Below are 23,891 nucleotides of genomic sequence, written 5' to 3' on the forward strand. Positions count from 1 at the left end.
ATCTATGCTGGTTTAATTCCCCCATTTAAATAGGCTACATTCCAGGTGAATACCATGGGTCAATACCATGTGCCATTTTGGTGAATACCATGGGTCAATACCATGTGCCATTTTTATTTTTGTTAATACTAATATTAGGGTTAATAATGTTTTTTTTGCATGGTATTAATAACAATCTAGTCCATGGTATTTGTCCCATAGTATTTTACCCATAGGTTTCACCTAAATATAACTCATTTTTTGAGTGTTCGTAAATATAAGGTGACTTATGGAGTAAATATAAAAAATGTTTTATTTGTTTACCATACCTCTTGTTTATTTATATTTTTATTAATTTACCATACCTCTTTTACAAATATGGTATTTGGCCCATAGGATTCACTTAAATAAAACATCTTTCTCGAGCCTTCATAAATAGAACAAGGGTTATGGACTAAATATAAAAAGAGGTTTTATTTATTTACCATATGTCTAGTTTATTTATATTTTTATTTATTTACCATACCTTTTGAGTAAGTATAAAAAGACGTTTTATTTATTTACCATACCTCCACTTTACTTATATTCTTTTTTTTTTTTTCCCTGGTGGTTCACGTACACCCGTGGTCAGGGGGTGCAGGCTACGTCCACGAAATAACTAGGGCTGATCTCTAGGCTACGTCCACGAAATAACTAGGGCTGATCTCTAGGATCACACCCCTCGGCCATCATAGACCTAACCCCAAGGGCTTAGGGTAGAATCGACCCTGTGACCTCCCCAGTTGCGCTAACCCTTGGGGCTACTTATATTCTTATTTGTTTACATCCTTGCATGTATATAAGGTGACTTGAGTAAATATAAAAAATGTTTTATTTATTTACCATTCCTCTCATTTATTTATATTTTTATTAATTTACCATATCTCTTTTATAAATATGGTATTTGTCCCATAAGATTCACTTAAATAAAACCTATTCTTGAAAATGGGCGAATGGAAGCTTGTAACTCCTAATTTCAAGGGCTAAATTTACCTTTTTTACCCTCTCCCTTAATATAAGGTGGGCTATTTGAGGTGATTTGTGAAAATGTACTATGATACAAAATATTCGCCCACTAAAAATTTAAAACCCCTTAATTTCGCCAAAGGGCGAACATTCGCCCCTAAAATTTTCTATGCCGTGGTTCATGATCTTACTATGCAATTGGTGTCTACAGGATGAGGAAATTTCCACAAAAAACATAATGAGTTAATAAACTATATCTATGAATATACACATACAACAACACAAACTAAAGCATGGTTTTACTTCTAGTCATAACATTTATTTAGTATATTCATGATGCATAGAATCATACTTATTTAAAATCTTATCTATAACAAATATCTTAATTCCACAAATCAGTCTCTAATCCTATAGATGAAAGTGTATCACACATGTATGATTCTCGATGCTTCCCATGCTACAACTATATGCTACCTCATGCCGAAGGGCATCGCTAACCAAGTCTTCAAAACTTGTGCTACTACAATGACATTAGTGATTGAAAGAATCTTTGTATGAAGCATGATGGGATGTAAAGGCATGTCATGGCTAGTCACCTAACAGTTAGGGTGATTAGTATCACAAGATTCCAATAATATCTCCATTGTGAAATCTTATGCTAGATTCTTAAGAAAATTGCGCATTGAAATATGATTGCACTAAAATTATATGACTCCCCATATGTTGAAATACTCTAAGGGATGATATAATATAAGATCATATCTGGTACCTCATTTATCTTTAACGAAAACTTTAACATATTTTAGGAATCACCATTTCTATGTTTGTTTTACCAGTTTACCTAGAATAATTAATATTAATAAAGACTCAACCAATTCATTCCACATGGAAACTTGGGGGATAAAATATATTATGTCGTTATTTCTTGTTTGTATGTTTGAGTCTACAAAATAAGTGAAGGGTATGCTCTATGCTTTGTAGCATTACTAATCCTATCAAACCAAAAGCTTATTTCTTATCTTAATTTTATATCAAGTCTGTAAAGAATCTATAAAAAAAATTGTTGTATGATCCATATATATATTCAATATTATGTGAAATTTCAGCTACTCATATGTAGTTTCAAGCAACTTCCATTGCGAAAACACTCTTTTGGCTCCACATTTTGTTCTTCCAAGTGAACAAACCCTATTTTTATCACATACTTGTTCAAATTCAAGAATAGCCAATGCATTTAAAGCATCTTACGATGATTCAAAAATTTGTTTCATACAATGAAGCATAGTCACGTGAATGAACTTTTTTCTTTTCATACACCTACCATGCCAAAATTTTCTTGGGATTTTTTGACATTCTAGTGAAAACTTATTCTTGCGCAATATTCTGCAAACTGTAGTTGTTCTGACAATATCTTTTGTACCATGCGACAATTAGTAAAGTGTGTCAATGCAATAATGCGCAGAATTGGAAGTATAAAATTTATAGGAATCATCACTTCCTATTCATATATGGGTATGAAAGGTGCTTTCCATATCAATATTTCACATATGGTATGATAATCCCATATGACTATTGGAATAATTAAATCCTGGTCATCATTATTTACATTGCATTATTTCGACAAAGTATTTTCTAGGATATTGATTAAGGCTTCAATGGTGCCATTAACTTGAGGATGATAGGGTGTGCTCTTTTGATGGTAAATGTGAAATTGTTCTCTCAAGGCAGTGCTTGTATTATTTAAGAAGTGGGCTCTTTGATCACTCTTAATTAATTTGTAACATCCAAACCTTATAGCCAAATTATCGAAAAGAAACCACACTATTGTTTTAGTGCTGCAGTGTTTGAAAAGTTTTACTTTAGCCCAGCTAGTAAAGGAGTTTGTCACAATTATTATATACCGGTTTCAAGATTTGCTTGTTAGTTAGTTAATAAGTCCAATTAAGTATACTTCCCATTTATCAAATACCTTTAATTTCACGTATGGAAATAACAACATTTCATCCCTTTTGGATGGTTTCCCAACCCATTGGCATACACCACATTTTTAACATAATTCACTGACATCCTTTTGAAGGGTTGGCCACCAAATTCCTACATGTAGTATCTTTTGCATGATAGATATTTTTCATATAGCCTTACTACAACTCCTTCATGTGCTTCTAATCTTATCAAAGTACTTTCATGTTCCAATACACAACAAAAAAGTATTCCATTTGTGACTAGTTTATCTAGCCAACTTGCTATGAGTTGATAATTTGCTGACTTTACCACCAACTATTTCTTCTGTGCTACTGTATATTCTATTGGAGCTACTCCTATGCTAAGGAACTAGACAATTTTAGGGAAATCACCATCAACCATATTTACTACAAACAAATGTGCATCTGGTAAGTTGTAATTGATATTCATTGCATCTTCCTTATTAAATATACAGGATAAATGATTGGGTCCTGCGTTAAGCTTCCCAGCTCTTACAACTAACTCATAATCATATTATTGGAAGAGTAGAAACCACCTACATATTCTCTCCCCAACACTAGATTTTTGAAAAGGTACCTCAACATAGAATGTTCAATATACATCTTTATGCGTGACTCAAATAGGTAATGTATGAACTTCCACAGTGTTGTCATACACCATTTCCAATATTTCTCACCTTATAGTTGTGCAGGTCTATTCAACAATTGATAGTTTCCTACTAACAAATGAAATGGGGTGATCTATGTAACCTTCTCTTGTTTGAGCTGAAAATGAACCCAAAGCTATAGAAAATGCATCTACATGAACATGAAACTCCTTTCAACAATGTAAACTTTGAAACGAGAACTATAAACACAAAATGGGAACTCTGGCTAAAAAGCCCCGAAAAAACATCAAAAACAGTGCTAAAAACGAAAAGTGTGTATACTTGAATGATGGTTCTTTTTTAGGGTCAATTTTGAACATGTTTTAAAAATGACAATGAAAACAAAATTTTCATGCAAAAAACACCTTGAAAATGAAAAAGTGGTGATATTGGAATGATGATTTTTTTTTAGGGTCAATTCTCAACATTTTTAAAAAATGCTAGTAAAACCGAATTTTTAAGTGCCAAAAAAAGTTGTTTATGAGGAAAAAAAACCCTAATGTTTTTTGTAGAATAACATTTTTCTTTTTAAGAAAGATTCTTCGGCGAAAATCACATAGAATATCATTTGTCGACGCGTTTCGAACCAGCTTGTCCTGACGATGAACCACACTAGTTGGTTCGAAACGCGTCGACAAATGATATTCTATGTGATTTTCGCCGAAGAATCTTTCTTAACTTGATATGGATCACAGAAGCTTAAACTCTATAACATTTTTCTTTCCTAAGTATAAATTCAACATGTTTTCAACCATAACATGCTAGATACAAAAGAAATTGGAATTTTTTCAACCAGAAAATTAAAAAACCATGACATTATGAACAAATGACATGACTAAATGAATTCAAATGTCATTATTTGTATATTGAATGAAACATACATTATATATCTAATTTAATGTTGCATTGTGTATATTCTAAACAATAAAAATTATCATAATTAAGACATATAATCCAACAACATAAAAATGACTCATAACTTCTGATTTAACACCATATGGAAATAAAAAAATTTATTTCAAGATACGATGCAAACATCAGTTATATAAACTATCTTAAACAATTATTCAAAATCACTCATATTTTCTTGCACACCATCAGAATTCACATTTCAGATGAGTGACTGGATGTTGACGAAGATGTTCCATATTCTTCTCTTTCATCAACTAGTGCCCCATCTTAGTCCAGATGCATTCCCACCATTTCAAGTTTCAAAATTCTTCTAGATCTACGACTAGTTTCAATAGACTCCCATCTCAATAATGTTCCTTCTAGTAACAACCTTTTCGGAATCTCTATCATCTTGAAGCGAAGAGTTCCTCTCTTTGTTAAATTGAAGTCATAAACAAGTATGTCAACATCCTCCAATTTTAAGATGTATGTGTGACGGCAATTTATATTTGTACCCTTTATTTTTCTCTTTCTGCCATTTCTTTTAAAACTAACAACACCATTGAATGGGTGTGTGTTTGTGGCATACCAATGTACATCAACACCTATAACATCCTCATTTTCTATAAATACCTTTATAACTTTAACAACCCAGAATGTATAAGCATTGGGATCTCCATCTGCTAGCACTGTGATCATGAAACCCTCCTTAATATCCCATACTGAACCCCTGTAAATGTCTTCCATGGCTTCACGTTGTCCACAAGATCTTCTCAAACCAATATACATCTCTCTTTCCTATGCCCATGAAGAATTAATAATACCTTGAGATTGTTGTGTGTTCAATAATGTTTAATTCCTCATGTTCATTCGACACATTTTGTGGCCAAATAAATGGATTTTTCAAAGGTATATCTTCATTTATTGTTGTTGAAATGATATCACTTTGATTATTGAAAAATGACTCCCACCAAACTGAATCAGCAATGTCAAAGTACTCATATGTATATCTAATACATTTTTTAATTTCTTCTAGGCAATCAAAATAATTTATATCTCTATTCTATCTACGTGCATTACAAACTTCACCAACTGATTGTAATAACAATATTTTTGATGCAAATATTGGATGATCTATAATGAACTTCAAAAATTCCAAGCCTGCTGACGATGCCCATTTTGCAGTAATTGAATGCTTCTTGTCCCATATTAGTGTTTTCCCAACAATTTTTTTGATACGAAATTGATGTTGGGAGCTAATGTCATTAAGTTGTTCAATGCATTTCCCCTCACCATGTGATCCCAGAATAAACCTTCGCATGTCAATAGTTTCTTCCAACACATGAAATGTAGGCTTTGGCATGTATGATTTCTTAATACATTCAATTAATGATGGCAAGCTCCCAACTTCCTTCCTCCTCAATGTGACTGAAAAATGGTTGAACAACTGATCAATATGGTCATGAGTGTGCCCAACAAGAAGGAAACCAACCTTTACCTTCTGTAAAATTCTCAATTCAGCGAGCATATTTAGATATCCAAAAACAGCCTGACTTTTGTTTTCATAGCAAGTGTTGTCCAATTGTAGATACAAAATTTCAGGAAGATTACTAGAGCAATGAGAAAGCACATCATGAATTATGGTTATGGTCAGATTTGCATCATTATGAATATTTGGAGCTGTGAAGTACACCCTTGGCTACATTTTCCCATTGAAGACCATACAACCGACCAAGTGATACTGAATAAAAATTTTCCTCCTATAAATTTTTGGGTGTGCGAAAAAAATGTGGTAAAAGTGTTGTCTTTTGGTCCATACCATCGATTATCAAACCCAAATATTTATTCAGATTATCATAACACTTCTTTCGATGCTTGTACAACATTTTCCCTTCACTTGTTTGTTGTTCGCGATGCTCCTGAAGTTCTTTGACAATTGAATCTACACAACATAAAAGAAAGCCATTAAGAAATATGTTTTCATAGTTGATGACTATACAATTTTAAAAGTTAAATTTATGAATTCTTACCTCTTTCTGACCCTTCACATTTGTCCCTTTTTTATCTAAGAGAAGCACATGTACTGCAAATCCCCATTCTTGTCTTCTTAGGAATATGGACATTGTTGAATTCTTTTTTCCATACATTGACAAAATATTGATATGTAATAAATCGGCCATGTCCCTCGGCACCTTCTGCTTATTCTTTATATAAGTTGTAGATTTCTCGTCTTGAAAAATTATTTGGAATATGTATTGTCTCTCTATTTGGCATACACACTACATTCTTTGAAAATAAATCTTTCATCCATGACATTACAGTATTTTATAATGGCCCAAGCTGTCTTTTATGACGTACTTGTGAATAAAATGTGGGATCCTTTTCCAAATTTTCTTGAATTCCCGAGAGACAAAAATTCCCAATCGAATGAAACATTTTGAAAGCCTTTCTACAAATAAATAAAGACCCAATATGATAATCATAACCTGACAATGTAGATTGCATGCACCCAACTAAATATGATTTTTTCATGCTTTTATTCATTGACAAATATCTCTTCCTGCTCTCTAATGCAAGCTTGAAATCCATATATTTCAAGCAATCTTTTTGACAACATTCACTTGAAATGAGAGCATTGATAGAACTTCTTCTCGTCAGATATTCTACTCTACCCCTTGTATAACTAGAACATCTTGCATTGATATGAAAATGTCTACTCCTACTCCTCGATACAATATTTCTTGGCAACATCTCCATCATTGGATCATCATTTGTATAATGATTTTCATCATCATTAAGAGAAATTTTATCCACAATATGATCAACTATGCTTTTCAAATACTGACTTGGAAGATATTTTTCATCTTCCACTTCTTTAGTGCTACTGTCATAGTCCTTATAATTAGGACTGAATGGATAATTTTACTCAATGTTTATTGGATATTCTTCCTCATGTTCATTGTCAGTGCTACTCTCATAGTCCATAGAATTAGGACTACATTGAAAATGTGACTCTTTACTTAGTGAAAATGTTGCATCCTATCCTTTATCACTTCTACCTTTATAGTCATTAAGATTAGGACTAAGTGCATCATCTTGTCCTTCATCACTACTATTCTCGTAGTCGTTAGAATTAGGACTAAGAGGACATCGTGACACTCCATTCTTTTGAAAATTATCATCACACTCTTCATCACTATTGCTCTCATAGTCCTTGGAATTAGGACTAAGTGGACACCGCGACACTCCATTCTTTTGAAATTTGTCATTATGCTCTTTAGCACTACTGGTCTCATAGTCCATTGGATTCAGACTAAGAGGACACTGTGACACTCCATTCTTTTGAAATTTTTCATCACGCTCTTCATCACTACTTCTCTCATAGTCCTTATAATTAGGACTAAGAGGACACCGTGACATTCCATTCTTTTGAAATTCATCATTACACTCTTCATCACTGTTGCTCTAATAGTCCTTATAATTAGGACTAAGTGGACACTGTGACACTCCATTCTTTTGAAATTCGTCATCACGATCTTCATCACTGATGCTCTCATAGTCCTTAGAATTAGGACTAAGTGGACACCTTGACACTCCATTCTTTTGAAATTCATCATCACGCTCTTCATCACCGTTGCTCTCATAGTCCTTAGAATTAGGACTAAGTGGACACCGTCACACTCCATTCTTTTGAAATTTGTCATTATGCTCTTCAGCACTGCTGGTCTCATAGTCCATTGTATTAGGACTAAGAGGACGCTATGGCACTCCATTATTTTGAAATTTTTCATCACGCTCTTCATCATTGTTGCTCTAATAGTCCTTAGAATTACGACTAAGAGGACATCGTGACACTCCATTCTTTTGAAATTCATCATCACGCTCTTCATCACTGCTGCTCTTATAGTCCTTAGAATTAGGACTAAGAAGACAGTGTGACACTCCATTCCTTTGAAATTTTTCATCACGATATTCATCATTGATGCTCTCATAGTCCTTAGAATTAGGACTAAGTGGACACTCTGACACACCATTCTTTTGAAATTCATCATCATGCTCTTTGTCACTGCTGCTCTCATAGTCCTTAGAATTAGGACTAAGTGGACACCGTGACACTCCATTCTTTTGAAGTTCATCATCATGCTCTTCATCATTGCTGCTCTCATAGTCCTTAGAATTAGGACTAAGTGGACACCGTGACACTCCATTCTTTTGAAATTCGTCATCATGATCTTTATCACTGCTACTCTCATAGTCCTTAGAATTAGGACTAAGTGGACACTGTGACACTCCATTCTTTTTAAATTCATCATCACACTCTTCATCACTGCTGCTCTCATAGTCCTTAGAATTAGGACTAAGTGGACACTGTGACACTCCATTCTTTCGAAATTCGCCATCATGCTCTTCATCACTGCTGCTCTCATAGTCCTTAGAATTAGGACTAAGTGGACACCGTGACACTCTATTCATTGGAAATTATTCATCATTCTCTTCGTCACTACTACTCTCATAGTCCATATGATTAGCACAGGTTACTTTTGAAGACGAGGAAGTTGAAACTGGCCGTGAAGAATATTTTGTCATTACTGAAGATGACATTGGAACTCAGAAGAGCTGTAAAAGACCAAAAGTAACAATGCCCAAGAACAAATCTATTACAGTTAATGCCGAGAATGTTATGAAGAAGAAAAGTAAAGTTGAACATTTTGAAGTAGTCATTACCAACAGTCAAGAACCTAGTGAAACTTCAAAAGAAAGAAGAGAAATAATTACACCAGGAGATGGTTTAGAGGATGGCATTATCAAAACAAAATAAAACACCATTCGACAAAATTTGACAAAGAAAAACCTAATTGATGGTGGTCGTACATTTCAGGTTAATGTCAGACAAATCTATAAGGCAAGTGAAGGACAATGTCAATATCAAATCAGAAAGCCACGTCATCTGCATGTTCACAACTTGAAGACATTTATGAGGTACAATCCATATGCTCATGTGGTTAGTCATGTGCTTCTTGTTGATCCAGTTCAAGTTCCCAACAAAGAAGCATTTGATAAGTCAAAATGTTTTGAATACAATTATTGTGTGCTTGGGGGGAAGCATTCTGTAGAAGCTCAAAGACAATTGATGGAGGAACATCACAATAACCTACATTTTGAAACAATGAAATCAATCATTTATACTGGTTTATCAGATACAGAAGAAAAGTTAGTGGCATGGGATCATAATTTTGATAATGAATATGGGATGTTTATGACCTTCATCCAAAGGGTTAGACTTATTCTTAGTGAATTTGAAGAAAAATGTGGTGGGAATAGGATAAATGTTATTGTAGATATTCGAAAGGAATGTTGTATGGAAATACGATATCCAATTGAAGAGAAAATAAATTCAAAATGTGGCAAAGGCAGCAAATTTAGTGATTTATTCAAAGGTTTTGATAACATTTTCCAGTTGGCATTTAGAACTGGAGAGATATGTGAGTTGATTAATGAGATTTTTAGCATGTGGGAGAACATTAGCATTAAAAACCAGAAGGTCAAAAATTCTAAGCCATTGATATGTAGCAACAATAAATTAGGTCCTGAAATGAAGCAGCTTCTAGAAGATATGACTATCACACCTTGGAGAGCACTGGAAGGAGTGAAGGATGAAAAAATTGTCAAAGCAATATTATCTCATGTGAGGTCAGGGGAATTATCATTGGTGGAAATGTTCGAGGAATTTCAAAAGTAAGTTTGTTGAATTATTTTATTTATTTCTAGATTATAATTTTCTTTTAAATATAACATATTGTTCTTGGTAGTATTTGTTATACATATCATTATATTAACTTTCTTTACTTTATCTATGTAGTCACAAAGTTTACATGAAAATTCAAGAACAAATGGTTAAATTGTTGAATGAAGATAATTGGGATGATGTTGTATGCAACTATGCAGATTCAAGTTCTACATCAACATTAATTTTTTTTTATCTTGCATTTAAAAAGGTATGTTGATTTATACATTAAGTTTTATTCATCTCTGTACTATTTGTAATTTATAACTTACACATATATTTGTTTATTTTATAAAAGATGAAGAAGGATGATAATGGAGCACCAGATAGTTTTAGAACCTTTATTGGAAAAACAAAGATTGAAAGACTACATAAGCAACGTATTAAGAATGTTGAACTTGATCCAACTCTTACTCATTTCATTTGGAATGGGATAGACACTAATCAATATCAAGTAGTACAAGGCGACTGTGAAGACATTGCTAAACTCATACCTAGAAGGGATTATGCCTTAGTTATAGAAGATATTCCCCATGGTTTCAATATTCCAAACATTTACTATGATAGTGACCCTTATACTTATCAAGCTCTTGGTAAAGTGGTTGCGGGATTTCTATAGGTCACGTCATCACCATTATAGAGATTTGTGACATTTCATTCAGACACACAATTGGAAATGTTATTGTCAAGCTTCAATGGGAAAACAAATTTAAGGATGCAGCTTACATGGTAAGGCGCTTAAAATGTATATTTGATTAATGTTGAAAAATTCATTTATGTACAAGTTAATTGAACTTTTACTATTTCATGTTATAGGAAAAAGTGAAATCTTCTTAACCATGAAGATGAACTATTTACAAATGATTGTGAGTTCATCCATATTGATAGCTGGGAAAAAGATGATAGCTATATGTCTATGATTTTTAGTCGTGTATATGGAAAGAGTCATATCCAAATACTGACTTATGATGCTATTGTGTGAAAACTAACATATGAAAACAAAGAAGAAAAAGGAGAGATAGTTAACATTTATCAAAAACCATAGTTATTGATTAACTATCTTATAGACATATGTTCAAATGAATGAGATTGGGTTCTAGATTTATTTTCTGGCTCAGGTAAGTTTTAATATATGGAATTGAATTTCAATATGTTATTTCTTAATTAATATGTCATTTTACTAATTTACTTCATTATTTCTTTTGTGTTTGATAATTAGGTACAACACTAGCAAGTTGCCTTCAAAAAGGAGGAAATTGCATTGCAATTGAGAGAGATCCAATATAGTGCAATTTCATTCAGCAAAGAATTAATGCTCTTCAATTTCTTCCAGATGCAATGCAAGAAATTGGGTTGAAGAAAGGGGACTTTAATGAATAATGTGTGGCAAAAAAGGCAAAGGAACCCCAACCACCATTACACGGAATGATTGCAAAGGCGTACATTGGGAGACTCGTAGACATGAAAGATCCATTAGAAGAGGAAAATGAGCAAAATGAAGCAGAAAATATTGTGGAAAAAGACAATGATGAAACTCTAGACAACGAAGAGTTTGGATTACGTGAAATTGTTGATCAAAATTAAGTTATGCTTGGAATTCAAGCTCACTTTTTGTAACTATTAATTAGTTATACTTGTAATGTTTTGGCTTTGACATTTTATGAGAAGAATATACACTCAATTAAGGTTGTCATGCATTCAATATTTGTATTATGTGATTTTCACATTAATTTTTAAGTTAATCATTATTTTTTGAAAAAAAAGTGATTATTATTATCTTTTTGACATGAAATTCATAAAAATAATTATTATTTAACCATTTTTAGTTAAAAATTTCCTATAAAAATTGTGATTTTGACATGTCATTTCTAGCAAAAAATTATCAAAACGTGTAGTTTTTAGTTATATTTATGGTAAAAACGGTTATTTCTATGTCAATTGTTAAAAAATATTATTTTTTAGAGACAATTATTTCATGTGGATTGAAAAATTAATTAACGATGTATAAATATGTAGAATATCGAAAATTCAAAATATCGACCTTCTTCTTTAAATATGCAAAACAATAAAAACCTCACTACAAAAATAAAATAAAATAAAATAAAAACAAGAAAATATGAAGATGAAGACCACTTCAAAAATTATTAAATTTAGAAAATAATTATTTACATTTCATACATTAGAAAATTAAAAGAAAAAAAAAAGCCTTTTAAAAAAAGGGCCTGGTGTAGAATTACCACTTTTTAAAATCAACATGAAAGTCACTACCATTCTAAAATGCAATGTGCATAAAAAAATTTATAGTGCCAAAAACTATGCTCTAAAAAAACATGTGTATTTCGCATCACCCCTTTTCAAAATCGGGTCACTTTTTTGCTATCTCTACAAAACGGGTAACAATATTAGTTCCTGTTTCAAAGTTTACATTGTTTTTCCCCAATCAAGAGAAACAAAAATTAATGTAGTGAATAATTCAAACAAGCTTAATCTAATGATCAAGGAGATTAGAAGTTGAAATTGCCTTAATGAATATCCAAATAACTATAAACCATTCATCATTTTAGTAAGACAATACAATGGAAAAAATGATTCATTCGTATTAATTCAAGGATAACGAAGAGCCTTACAACATTTTCCTTGATGTCATGAGCTTCCTCCCAAATGCCTTCAACCCTCTCCTTAGATGATAAGCATTCCAATCTGAATCCAACATCAAAAGTCTATCTTCTCTAACATCCTCAATCCCTCTACCCTCTAGTCAATTTATAGCCCAAGAGGAAGAAGTTTCAAATTGAAAAGAGGAGGATGAGATTCCCTAATTGGGGGATTAGGGTTCCTTGAGGAAAGGGAATTAGGTCCATCATTTGAGGGGCTTGGATCGAATATATATGACTTGAGAGCTTTCAGTTGGGATATACTCTCCCAACAATGCTTCTAGACCTCACTTTTTATTTTTACTTTTCTTTGATTCACCTGCGCTGTCTATAGTGGAAGAAAACATGAAATTTTGTGCTATTCTCAGGGATAAGTACAACAAATGCACAAAAACATATAGGAAAAGTGCGCAAGTCATACTTAACAAGGTACGGAAGCCATTTTCCCAAAAATTCTCATCTTCTTCAAGGGTCTGTTGATTGCTTGACCTCTAAGGGAGTTCAATGAAACATGTTCATGGATTGTGAGAAATCCATTTATATCGATCAAGTGTCATGGTGACAAAATGATGTGTAACAAATTGCCCCTTAAAGTGTGAAGTCTGAAAAATAAGTTTTAAATATTGAAGTGCTTTATCATGCCAAAGATCGGATTAGAGACAATGGTTAGAAACCTCCAAGAAACATTCAAGGATTACAATACAAAAATATATAATCATCACCGAGGTAGGCATTCCCATACTCAGAGTAAAGCTAACTCAATGAACATTTACGGAAAAAATCAAGAATAATATAAATAGTTGACATAGTATGGATGCAACCATCAATTATGAATTTGTCTACATGATAATGAATATAAACCTCAATTGATGAAACTAGATACTTTATCTGCATCTCTCGATCCATAGTATGAATCTATCCATGCGAGTGAATGTCTCAACGTTGAATATGGTAGAAACCACATGATTACTGATCAATGATTTGAACTGTTGACAAGCGTGAGAGAAATCACCTATAATGAAAATGGTTCTCAAGGTATTCCTAGTACAGTCTATTAAGTGTAAATAAGTGATTTGAAGTCGAACACTCATAGAATTGTTTGATCGAAGGCCAAGGATGAGAACCTCTCATCAAAGGTGAGATACCCACCATTAAGACATGCATACCTCAAGGTAATGAAGGTTTTTAGAAAAACTTTCTAGATAATGAGTTGAAGTTGATAGGAAGAAACCTATCACGGGAAAACCTATGACATTAAACACAATGTCAATTTTTGGAAAATAGTTTACAAGGACTGACTGAGGGATGGCCAACGCGATTTAAGGTTAAAATTTGCAAACATATATGAACATAGGTTGAACTTCTCTTGAACACATAATGACACAACAATTGACTTGGAAACATTTGACTCAACAGTAATACTCAAAACCAACTGAATTCTTTCAATGAGGTTTGATTAGCTGTAAGACAAATGGATTTCCCATCATGGACATAAATTTGACAGAGTGTTGTGTTCAAGACCAACATATTACATTTATGATGAATGTAAAATGAACACCTTTTCCAAATTTCACCCCACCATTACTGGAAAGTACCTCTTTATTTTTTACAAGCTTGAGGAGGATAACATATGCTTATCCTATAAGCTCATCCTTCAAACGAATCCATCCTAGTATTTTTAATGAACCCTAAGAAGGAGTGTTTCCGTCTCGTTATTCTTAATGAGTCATGTAATGTTTAATTTTTACAAGTCTAATAAAGCTGTAACTCGATATCGTTTTGATGTTTAAATAGTTTGAAATAGGAACAAATGTTGGAAATAATACTGAGAGGGGGGGGGTGAATCAGTATTATCAGATCAATCAAACTTTTTCAATTTCATGCTCAGAAACATATACGCTACTTCAATTAAGTAAACCCGTGTGTACACGCTACTGTGTCTAATGAAACTCGCGTATATCCAGAGATCTTATAATTCAGTTAGCTTAATCTTCAGTAAATGCATCAGATCATTATTAAGCATATTAACAGTAAACGGGTGTAGAATAACAGAACAGAACATCACACAAGAGCCACACACATGAACACCATGATATAAGGTGGAAACCCAATGTGGGTGAAAACCACCTGCTGCAATTCGTCTCTTTCTTCTTTAATAAGAAACTTCTTTTACAATGCACTGGTGCAGTCATTTACCAGCACGCAGGCTGCAACCTGCAGAGGGCTACAACCCTCATAGCTCTTGTACTAGCCGATCCATTTACTAGTACGTAGGTACCAACCCTACAGAAGGCTACAACCTTCATAGCTCTTGTACTAGCCGATCCATTTACTAGTACGTAGGTGCCAACCCTACGATCTTCCCGGGACCACGTTTCATACATTTTCATACTGGATCCATGAAACAATCATCATTGTAGAACAACCTGCATCATCAATCACTGAAACACCCAATTCTGAATCACTGTAACCCTGTCAACAACAACCAGACAACATAACAACAACCAGATCCAACTTCATCTTCAAATATCATACTTCACATTGTATACGCTACTTGGATGAACCCAACCTGCGTGTATACGCTCTTTTACCAAAGCCAACCCGCGTACAGATCTGCAAATTCTAACTTATAACTCTGCAGCTATATCAGACATCAAAACATACCCAGATCATAATAATAAACATGCGTCAGTAGATCTGATCTATACACAGGCAAACCATATGAAGATAATCATTCCAAGCCTTGAGATCTCGTTCCATCATTCATCATCCTCCACATGAGTGAAACCTTGGTTCAGATCACCAACCCATAACCAGCACTTGGATCACACACTTTCTCAGATCTTCATCGCTCACACTTGCTATCTTTGGCCTAGTGATCTTCTCCTTATATAGCCTTAGGCCTTGCTCAATACCAAGAGCCAAAACCATAGTAACACAATACCATCAACCTCGAAACTAGGGATCGACACGTCCGTCGAGACACCATGGTCCAAAACCATAGGCACAACTTCCAAGGACTAACTGCCACTGACCAAAGGTACGTTTTCACATGTACGCGCTTTTACTGAAGCCAACCTGCGTGTACACGCTGATTCTCCTTGCTGAACCTGCGTATATCTCTTTCTTGTCCTGCTGTACTTAGATCTGTCCACTAGTTAAGTTGCCATCACCTGTACCAGTCTCTGAGCACCTGTACCAACCTCTGAGTGAGTTTCCATCAAGGACAACACTTGAATCATAATGCCAACAATATCCCCCTTTGGACTTGATGGCAACCACCACACCAAGTCACTCTCCCCCTTTGACATCAAGGGCAAAGGGTGGACCAAGATATTCTCTTCTTTGGTATACCTTCTGCTGTCCATACTGCTGTCCATACTCCCCCTGAGTACATGCTGAAATCTCCAAATGTGCTCCCCCTTTGTGTATGCCAAAGTGTACCAATCTATCCATCCTGCTCTTGCTGAATTGTGATGTTCATGCTCCCCTTAACTGTAGGCAAGATCTGCAAAAGATGTTCTTCAAGAAGAACAAAGACTTATACATTATAGAAGACCTTCCTATCACCAAAAGACTCAATACATACATTCATCACCCAAACTGGTGGGGATATACCAATATTGACTCATCCACCTAACCATGTGGAGATACATTAAGAGTTTACTCATGATAAGACATGAACATTACATCATTCATCCCAGGCATAGTGGGGAAACCAACATAGGCCGTTACATGACCTTGACACCATAAAAGAGATATCACAACAGAGATACATGCTGAAGTTTCTGAATGGGCTCCAAGTTGTATCAATCCATCCATGCTCCCCCTGAGTAGATGCAAGTTCTAGGACCAGCAATTCATTCAAGACCATGACTATCATTCATCATATATGATCTGTACCATCAGCCTGCAATGCCATTCCTTTGATCAAACAACAAGATGTATCATTTAGCTTCATAGACTTTATAAACAACTTCTAACCATAATGCCAACAATGCATTATTTGAAGTATATGCTCCCCCTGAGCCTGTGCCATCTGTAGTTAGATCTGATCATGCATACATCAGTAATAAGCATCAAGATCTCATCATCAAGTTAGGATTAAACACTTCTAGCATCTTACAAGTATCAAAACATTTCCAAACATCCTCAGCAGACTGTAACTGTTAACCAATAGAGCATATACTGGACTGGATCATATCAGACCCCTTTTCTGAGTCTGTCCCCACTGCTTTTTCACAAACTGACATATACGCGACTTTGCAGTGCGAAACTCGCGTATATACGCGGCTTTCCTTCATGAAACTTGCGTATGAGAATTAGAACACTGAAGTTTTACACCTTCAGCTCCCCCTGAGTCTGTTATGTCTGTGTTGTGCTGAGTACCCTGTGCTGTGCCACATCTTTCTGACTGAACTTCCTTCTTCTTCCATATCTTCAAGCATGTTGATGATTTCCTTTTATCATGAGCTTTGTTCCTGCAATCTTTTGCTTTATGTCCAAACTTGTTACATGCATAGCATCTTACATGTTTCATATTCCTCTTATAGCAATCAGCAGCTTTATGGCCAAATATATTGCAAGAAAAGCAATATCCATTAAAGTACCTTGAATGTGATGATCTTTCTGCATGATGGTCTTGAAACCTTCTTCTTCTACATATGGCTGCAACATGTCCAAGATTATGACATACATAACATTCAACATTATTCATGGGAGGAGTAAAAGATTTTCTTTGAGGAGTCTCTTTCCTTGATTGTTGATGAGGTTGACCTTTCATCTCCTTGTAGAGCCTTTCAGATTTTGCATTAGAGATTCTTGTCTTACTTTGTGAAACAGATTCACCTTCAATAGACTCATGAAAACCAAGACCAGTTTTGATAGCAGGGGACCTTTGACTACTAAGAATATCATCCAAGATCTTAGTACTATCTTGAAATCGTAATAGTTTATCCTTTTCTTCTAATTTACTTTTCAAGATATTTACCTCAACTTGATGTTGTTCTTCTTTGTCTAGACATTGCTTCTTCAAGGTCTCTTCAGCTTTCCTTCCTTCATCCAACTGATGCCTTAGTTTGAGGATCTCGTTTTCTTGCTCTTTATTCAGTGCTAGCAGCATTTCTCGAATTCTGGAGGCACATTCCAACTGATCTTCTAATCTGATGATTTCTTCTTTGAGGGCATTCTCCCTTTTGCTAGGTAGATCTTGTTGATCTATGATTTGATCTGATGCTTCATTTGCTTGTCCATCTTCAATCTGAGGTGCTTCAGGATCTGAATACTTGCTTCCACTCAACGACAGGTTGTCATTGTTCCTTTGAGCTGTCTTCTTCTTCTGACGTGCTTTCTTCCCCATTGTTCTACGAATCTCCTTCAAGCGATCAAGCTTCTCTGAAGGACCTGCTCCGATACCAATTGTTGGAAATAATACTGAGAGGGGGGGGGTGAATCAGTATTATCAGATCAATCAAACTTTTTCAATTTCATGCTCAGAAACATATACGCTACTTCAATTAAGTAAACCCGCGTGTACACGCTACTGTGTCTAATGAAACTCGCGTATATCCAGAGATCTTATAATTCAGTTAGCTTAATCTTCAGTAAATGCATCAGATCATTATTAAGCATATTAACAGTAAACGGGTGTAGAATAACAGAACAGAACATCACACAAGAGCCACACACATGAACACCATGATATAAGGTGGAAACCCAATGTGGGTGAAAACCACCTGCTGCAATTCGTCTCTTTCTTCTTTAATAAGAAACTTCTTTTACAATGCACTCGTGCAGTCATTTACCAGCACGCAGGCTGCAACCTGCAGAGGGCTACAACCCTCATAGCTCTTGTACTAGCCGATCCATTTACTAGTACGTAGGTACCAACCCTACAGAAGGCTACAACCTTCATAGCTCTTGTACTAGCCGATCCATTTACTAGTACGTAGGTGCCAACCCTACGATCTTCCCGGGACCACGTTTCATACATTTTCATACTGGATCCATGAAACAATCATCATTGTAGAACAACCTGCATCATCAATCACTGAAACACCCAATTCTGAATCACTGTAACCCTGTCAACAACAACCAGACAACATAACAACAACCAGATCCAACTTCATCTTCAAATATCATACTTCACATTGTATACGCTACTTGGATGAACCCAACCTGCGTGTATACGCTCTTTTACCAAAGCCAACCCGCGTACAGATCTGCAAATTCTAACTTATAACTCTGCAGCTATATCAGACATCAAAACATACCCAGATCATAATAATAAACATGCGTCAGTAGATCTGATCTATCCACAGGCAAACCATATGAAGATAATCATTCCAAGCCTTGAGATCTCGTTCCATCATTCATCATCCTCCACATGAGTGAAACCTTGGTTCAGATCACCAACCCATAACCAGCACTTGGATCACACACTTTCTCAGATCTTCATCGCTCACACTTGCTATCTTTGGCCTAGTGATCTTCTCCTTATATAGCCTTAGGCCTTGCTCAATACCAAGAGCCAAAACCATAGTAACACAATACCATCAACCTCGAAACTAGGGATCGACACGTCCGTCGAGACACCATGGTCCAAAACCATAGGCACAACTTCCAAGGACTAACTGCCACTGACCAAAGGTACGTTTTCACATGTACGCGCTTTTACTGAAGCCAACCTGCGTGTACACGCTGATTCTCCTTGCTGAACCTGCGTATATCTCTTTCTTGTCCTGCTGTACTTAGATCTGTCCACTAGTTAAGTTGCCATCACCTGTACCAGTCTCTGAGCACCTGTACCAACCTCTGAGTGAGTTGCCATCAAGGACAACACTTGAATCATAATGCCAACAACAAAAAGGAAACTCATTCAACTATTTTACCATAAAATTTTAATGATCCCGAAGAAAGTCAAGCTCTATGTTTTTCAATTTTAGGGACTCAGGAGAAAACCATAAGTAAAATCCACAGTGTTCTTTTTCGTAAATTTAGTCCCTCAAGATTGAAAAAGGATAATATAACGCAGGAGAGAATTCTATTGACCATAATAAGTCAATTCATACCTTTTTCTTAAATAGTCCATTTCAGTCCGTAAAAGGGGTAAACTTATATTGAGTGTACGGTTGTTCATTTACTTTTAAAGGTTTGAACAATCAAGTGCTAAACAAAATTTTCATGTTTTAAGAGTCTAAAAATGGCTTAAAAGAGGATTCTATGTTTTCACTTTTTTCTAAGTTTTAACGACTTCGAATAATTGATAAAAATGTACTCATATTACTGACTTTCAATTTAATTATTGAGAAGGAAAATATGGAAAGAACTCGACATTTTCATGTGCGTTTTACGGGCATGAAAAGTTAGAAAAAGAACATAGGGATTTTCATGAATTTTAATGAGTCTTGAAAATAATATCTAAAATAGACTTGAGGTAGGATTCATTTTAACACAAGCTTGAAACAAAGAAAAAATTTTCTTGAGGGTCGTTTCATTTTTAAAGTGGTTTTCATGCCTCCAACATAATGATTGGAAGGGAATATGCTACTCAAACTCAAATAGGGGAGGATTTGTTTCATTTTTTAATGAGTTTGACACAGGAAAAGAACTATTCTCATCATACATATTTCATTTTTTAATGAGGTTGACATAGGAAAAGAACTATCCACAAGCACTTGTTTCATTTTTTAACAAGGTTGACAAAGTAAAAGAACCATACTCGTGAGACCCTGTTTCATTTTTTAACGAGGTTAAGAAAGTAAAAGAACCATCCTCATATAACTTGTTCATGGCTTTCATATCGAAGAAACACATGTCAAGGGACACCCCTTTATCATGGCTTCTATTAGCTCTTCATCAGATGGAAGAACAGTTCCCTTGAAGGACCACATGTCAGGGAGATCTATAGGGAGAAGAACAGAAGTCAATTACCGGATCCAAGTCAAAATAAGTCGAGCAAACAGTGAGAGGCTCACTTGCATTGGTAGCTGAAAACATGGGATAGGCTGTGACGTAGGCAAAAACCCATTATACCCACAATATGCATGTAAAAATTCATAGACTCATTCGTCCCAGGAATTTCAATGACCTAACTGGTCAAACCTCCATAAGCTAAGGTTTAAGGCCCTTTCATTTAATATCATGTGAAGACATTACATTAGACTTTCTATAGTCTAATCCTTCATTAATCTTTCTATCGGGACTTTATAACTCAACCCTTCACCCTTTATGGCAACCTTGGTTAATCCTTTTCGCGAAACCTTATAACTCAATAGAGTATGCCTTCAGAACTCTTGACTTGCAATATGTGACTTCCTTCTCCACTATAGATTTCAATCACCAGATCAACGGCTATCACAATATCACATCAAACCATCATGTCCTTTCATCGCCTCTCGAAAGTGACGTGCGATAACACAACCAAACTTCAAATAAATTTAAAGCCATGACTTCTCAGGTCTACCTTCTCCAGTTTCCTTATCACGATCTTTCTACACCATTAATCTTACTCTTGATCCAACGACTGCACTTCCTCTCGATCAACAAAACTAACCTGATGCTTTATAACCGTTGATCAAGATCCACCTGATCTGACATCCACAGCGATTTCGGGTGGACCACTTGCACAACCTTTAACACTTTTACGAAGACGATGATAGTTATAACACTTGATCTATAGAAGTTCGGGTCCACCCTTACAGTTAAAGCTCGATCTCTTTATAGCCTGATATCCATTTGATGATGAGGTCTTCAAATCCTATGATCTACGACCCTTCAAGTAGCACACGGTTTATCAACTCTCTTAATCCTGTACTTGACTGTGATGTAAGCATTGACTTTTACAATCGATGACCAAGATTAATTGCAGGACTTCAACAGTGATCCAGCCTTCAGTACACTCTTTACCCCTGACGCTCTCTACTTTGAGTTTATGCCATTTCTTCAATGTTTTTTGTGGTTATGGCTTCCTTTAGGGTTCTGGTCCTTCGTTGTTCTACCACAACTCTCTCCTTAACTTAACTCCATTCATGCCTTTATTCTCCTCCACGTTCAATGTAGCACTAAAGTCTTTCTTTTGTATTGTCCATGTGTACAGAGTCATAACACAAGCTCTACGGTTCTCTCCTTGAACCTCTTACTGACTTACAATTCTACCCAACACTTCTTTTGCTGGAATTGTTATCTCTAAGACAACTCTACCCACAATTGCAACTGTGGCACTGCCCAAAAAAATTATACCCAACCGTAGTTGGAAGTTTTTTTGTTATTCTTCTCTGTGTTTCGCCTCTAATTCTGCTCGAACTCCATTTGCATATATATATGATTCATAATCTCTAATTCACACACAGAGTATAATTAACCCATTCCTACACACACATAACTCATAATTGAGTTGTTTGTATTAATAAACATGTATTTACATAGAGAATTCCTTCTTACCCTGATATTCTATATCAGTGGCCTCTCTTCACTTCTTGCCCATAGGCTTACAGTCTGACTGATAGACTCACTAGCTACTCTCTAGCTACTTCTCTACCTACTAAGTCTTTATGCCTTTTAGGCTTGCATTTATACTAAGTCCACTTTTAACTCCTACTTATCCCTACTAGTCCTCTCTTGCTCCTCGAATCATGAGACCAATAAGAGTTACAATTGATTTCTAATTCTCTCATCATCATTAATCACTCATGTTTTCCTACATTCGAGAGCATTTACTAATATCCCCACTCTTATCTAATTAATTCCTTCTTTAACCACTCAAAACGTTAATAATTACATACATAGGAATCTAGCTTCCTTGAAAACACAAGACCCCCTATGTCTACTAAAATACAATGATAGTTTCGACTCAATGCTCCTGCATCAGAATCCCAAAGTAGAAAACATTCATGATCTACTGATCATGCATCTTGATGTGTTGATAGGAAACCTCCACAGTCCCAAACTTTAGTTTGTAGTTGTCTGAATGCTCTGCAACTTTGTTGTTGTTGTATGTCACCTGTCTTCTATCTCATCTTCCTCTCCTTGTCAATAAGTTTCAAGTTTTGATTGATAATTCTTCCTGCTGCTGTCAATCTCCTCCATATGGACTGCTTCATCATTAACTGTCGTAACTCTACAATCACCATCTCTACCATATCCTTGGGCTAGTCCATATTCTGCCATTTACTGCTACCTCTTTCTCTCTGCTTTAGGTTGTTGTTGTTGTCCACTAACTCTTCAAACTGCTCCTCATTATCTTTTCTTTGAAGTTGTCGGATTCTTACTGCCACCTTTTCATCCTTAGCCTCTTTCATGATTATATCTTTTTGAATTGAATTCTCACTTTCCAGAATTCTCTCCAGTAATCTAACATCTCTATTCCATGGATTAGATACTTCCACAAAATCTTCCTCTTTCTTTTTTATTTGGCTGCTCAACTATGCCAAATTTTCTCCAGCATATGAAACTAAACCTGCACTCACAAGACAATTATTAAAATAAAAAACATATGGCCTTAATGCCTCTTCTTCCTTTGGCAACACATCAATATGCTACTCTGATTTCTCCTCCTCTATCAACACATCAGTATGCTGATTTGAATTCTCAAAAGAATTCATGAGACTGTTAGTTATTCTCTTCTACGTACCATTTGTTTCAATGATATCTCTCTGCTCTGGTTCATAATAATGAACTCCTCCTTCTATAATGTTAATTTGTTGAACTTTCATTACCATCTCCTTTTCCTTATGATTGTCCTTCATGACAATTTCTTTGTCTTCCTTTTTCAGTAATCTATCCTAAGAATACATCCTCTGCTTTTCCAACTCTCTTCTTTGAAATTCTAATTTTCCATATAACTCAATAATTTCAACTGGAGTAGAATTTGGAAATTTCACACAATTTTCCATACCCTCCTTTGTTATTGAAAAATCATTATATGTCCTTTCTTCCTTTGCTAAACATT

Source organism: Pinus tabuliformis, chromosome 3_2 (genome assembly GCF_031772625.1).
Source record: "Pinus tabuliformis cultivar Carrire ecotype Pingquan chromosome 3_2, CPIR1, whole genome shotgun sequence".
In the NCBI taxonomy this organism is placed as follows: Eukaryota; Viridiplantae; Streptophyta; class Pinopsida; order Pinales; family Pinaceae; genus Pinus; species Pinus tabuliformis.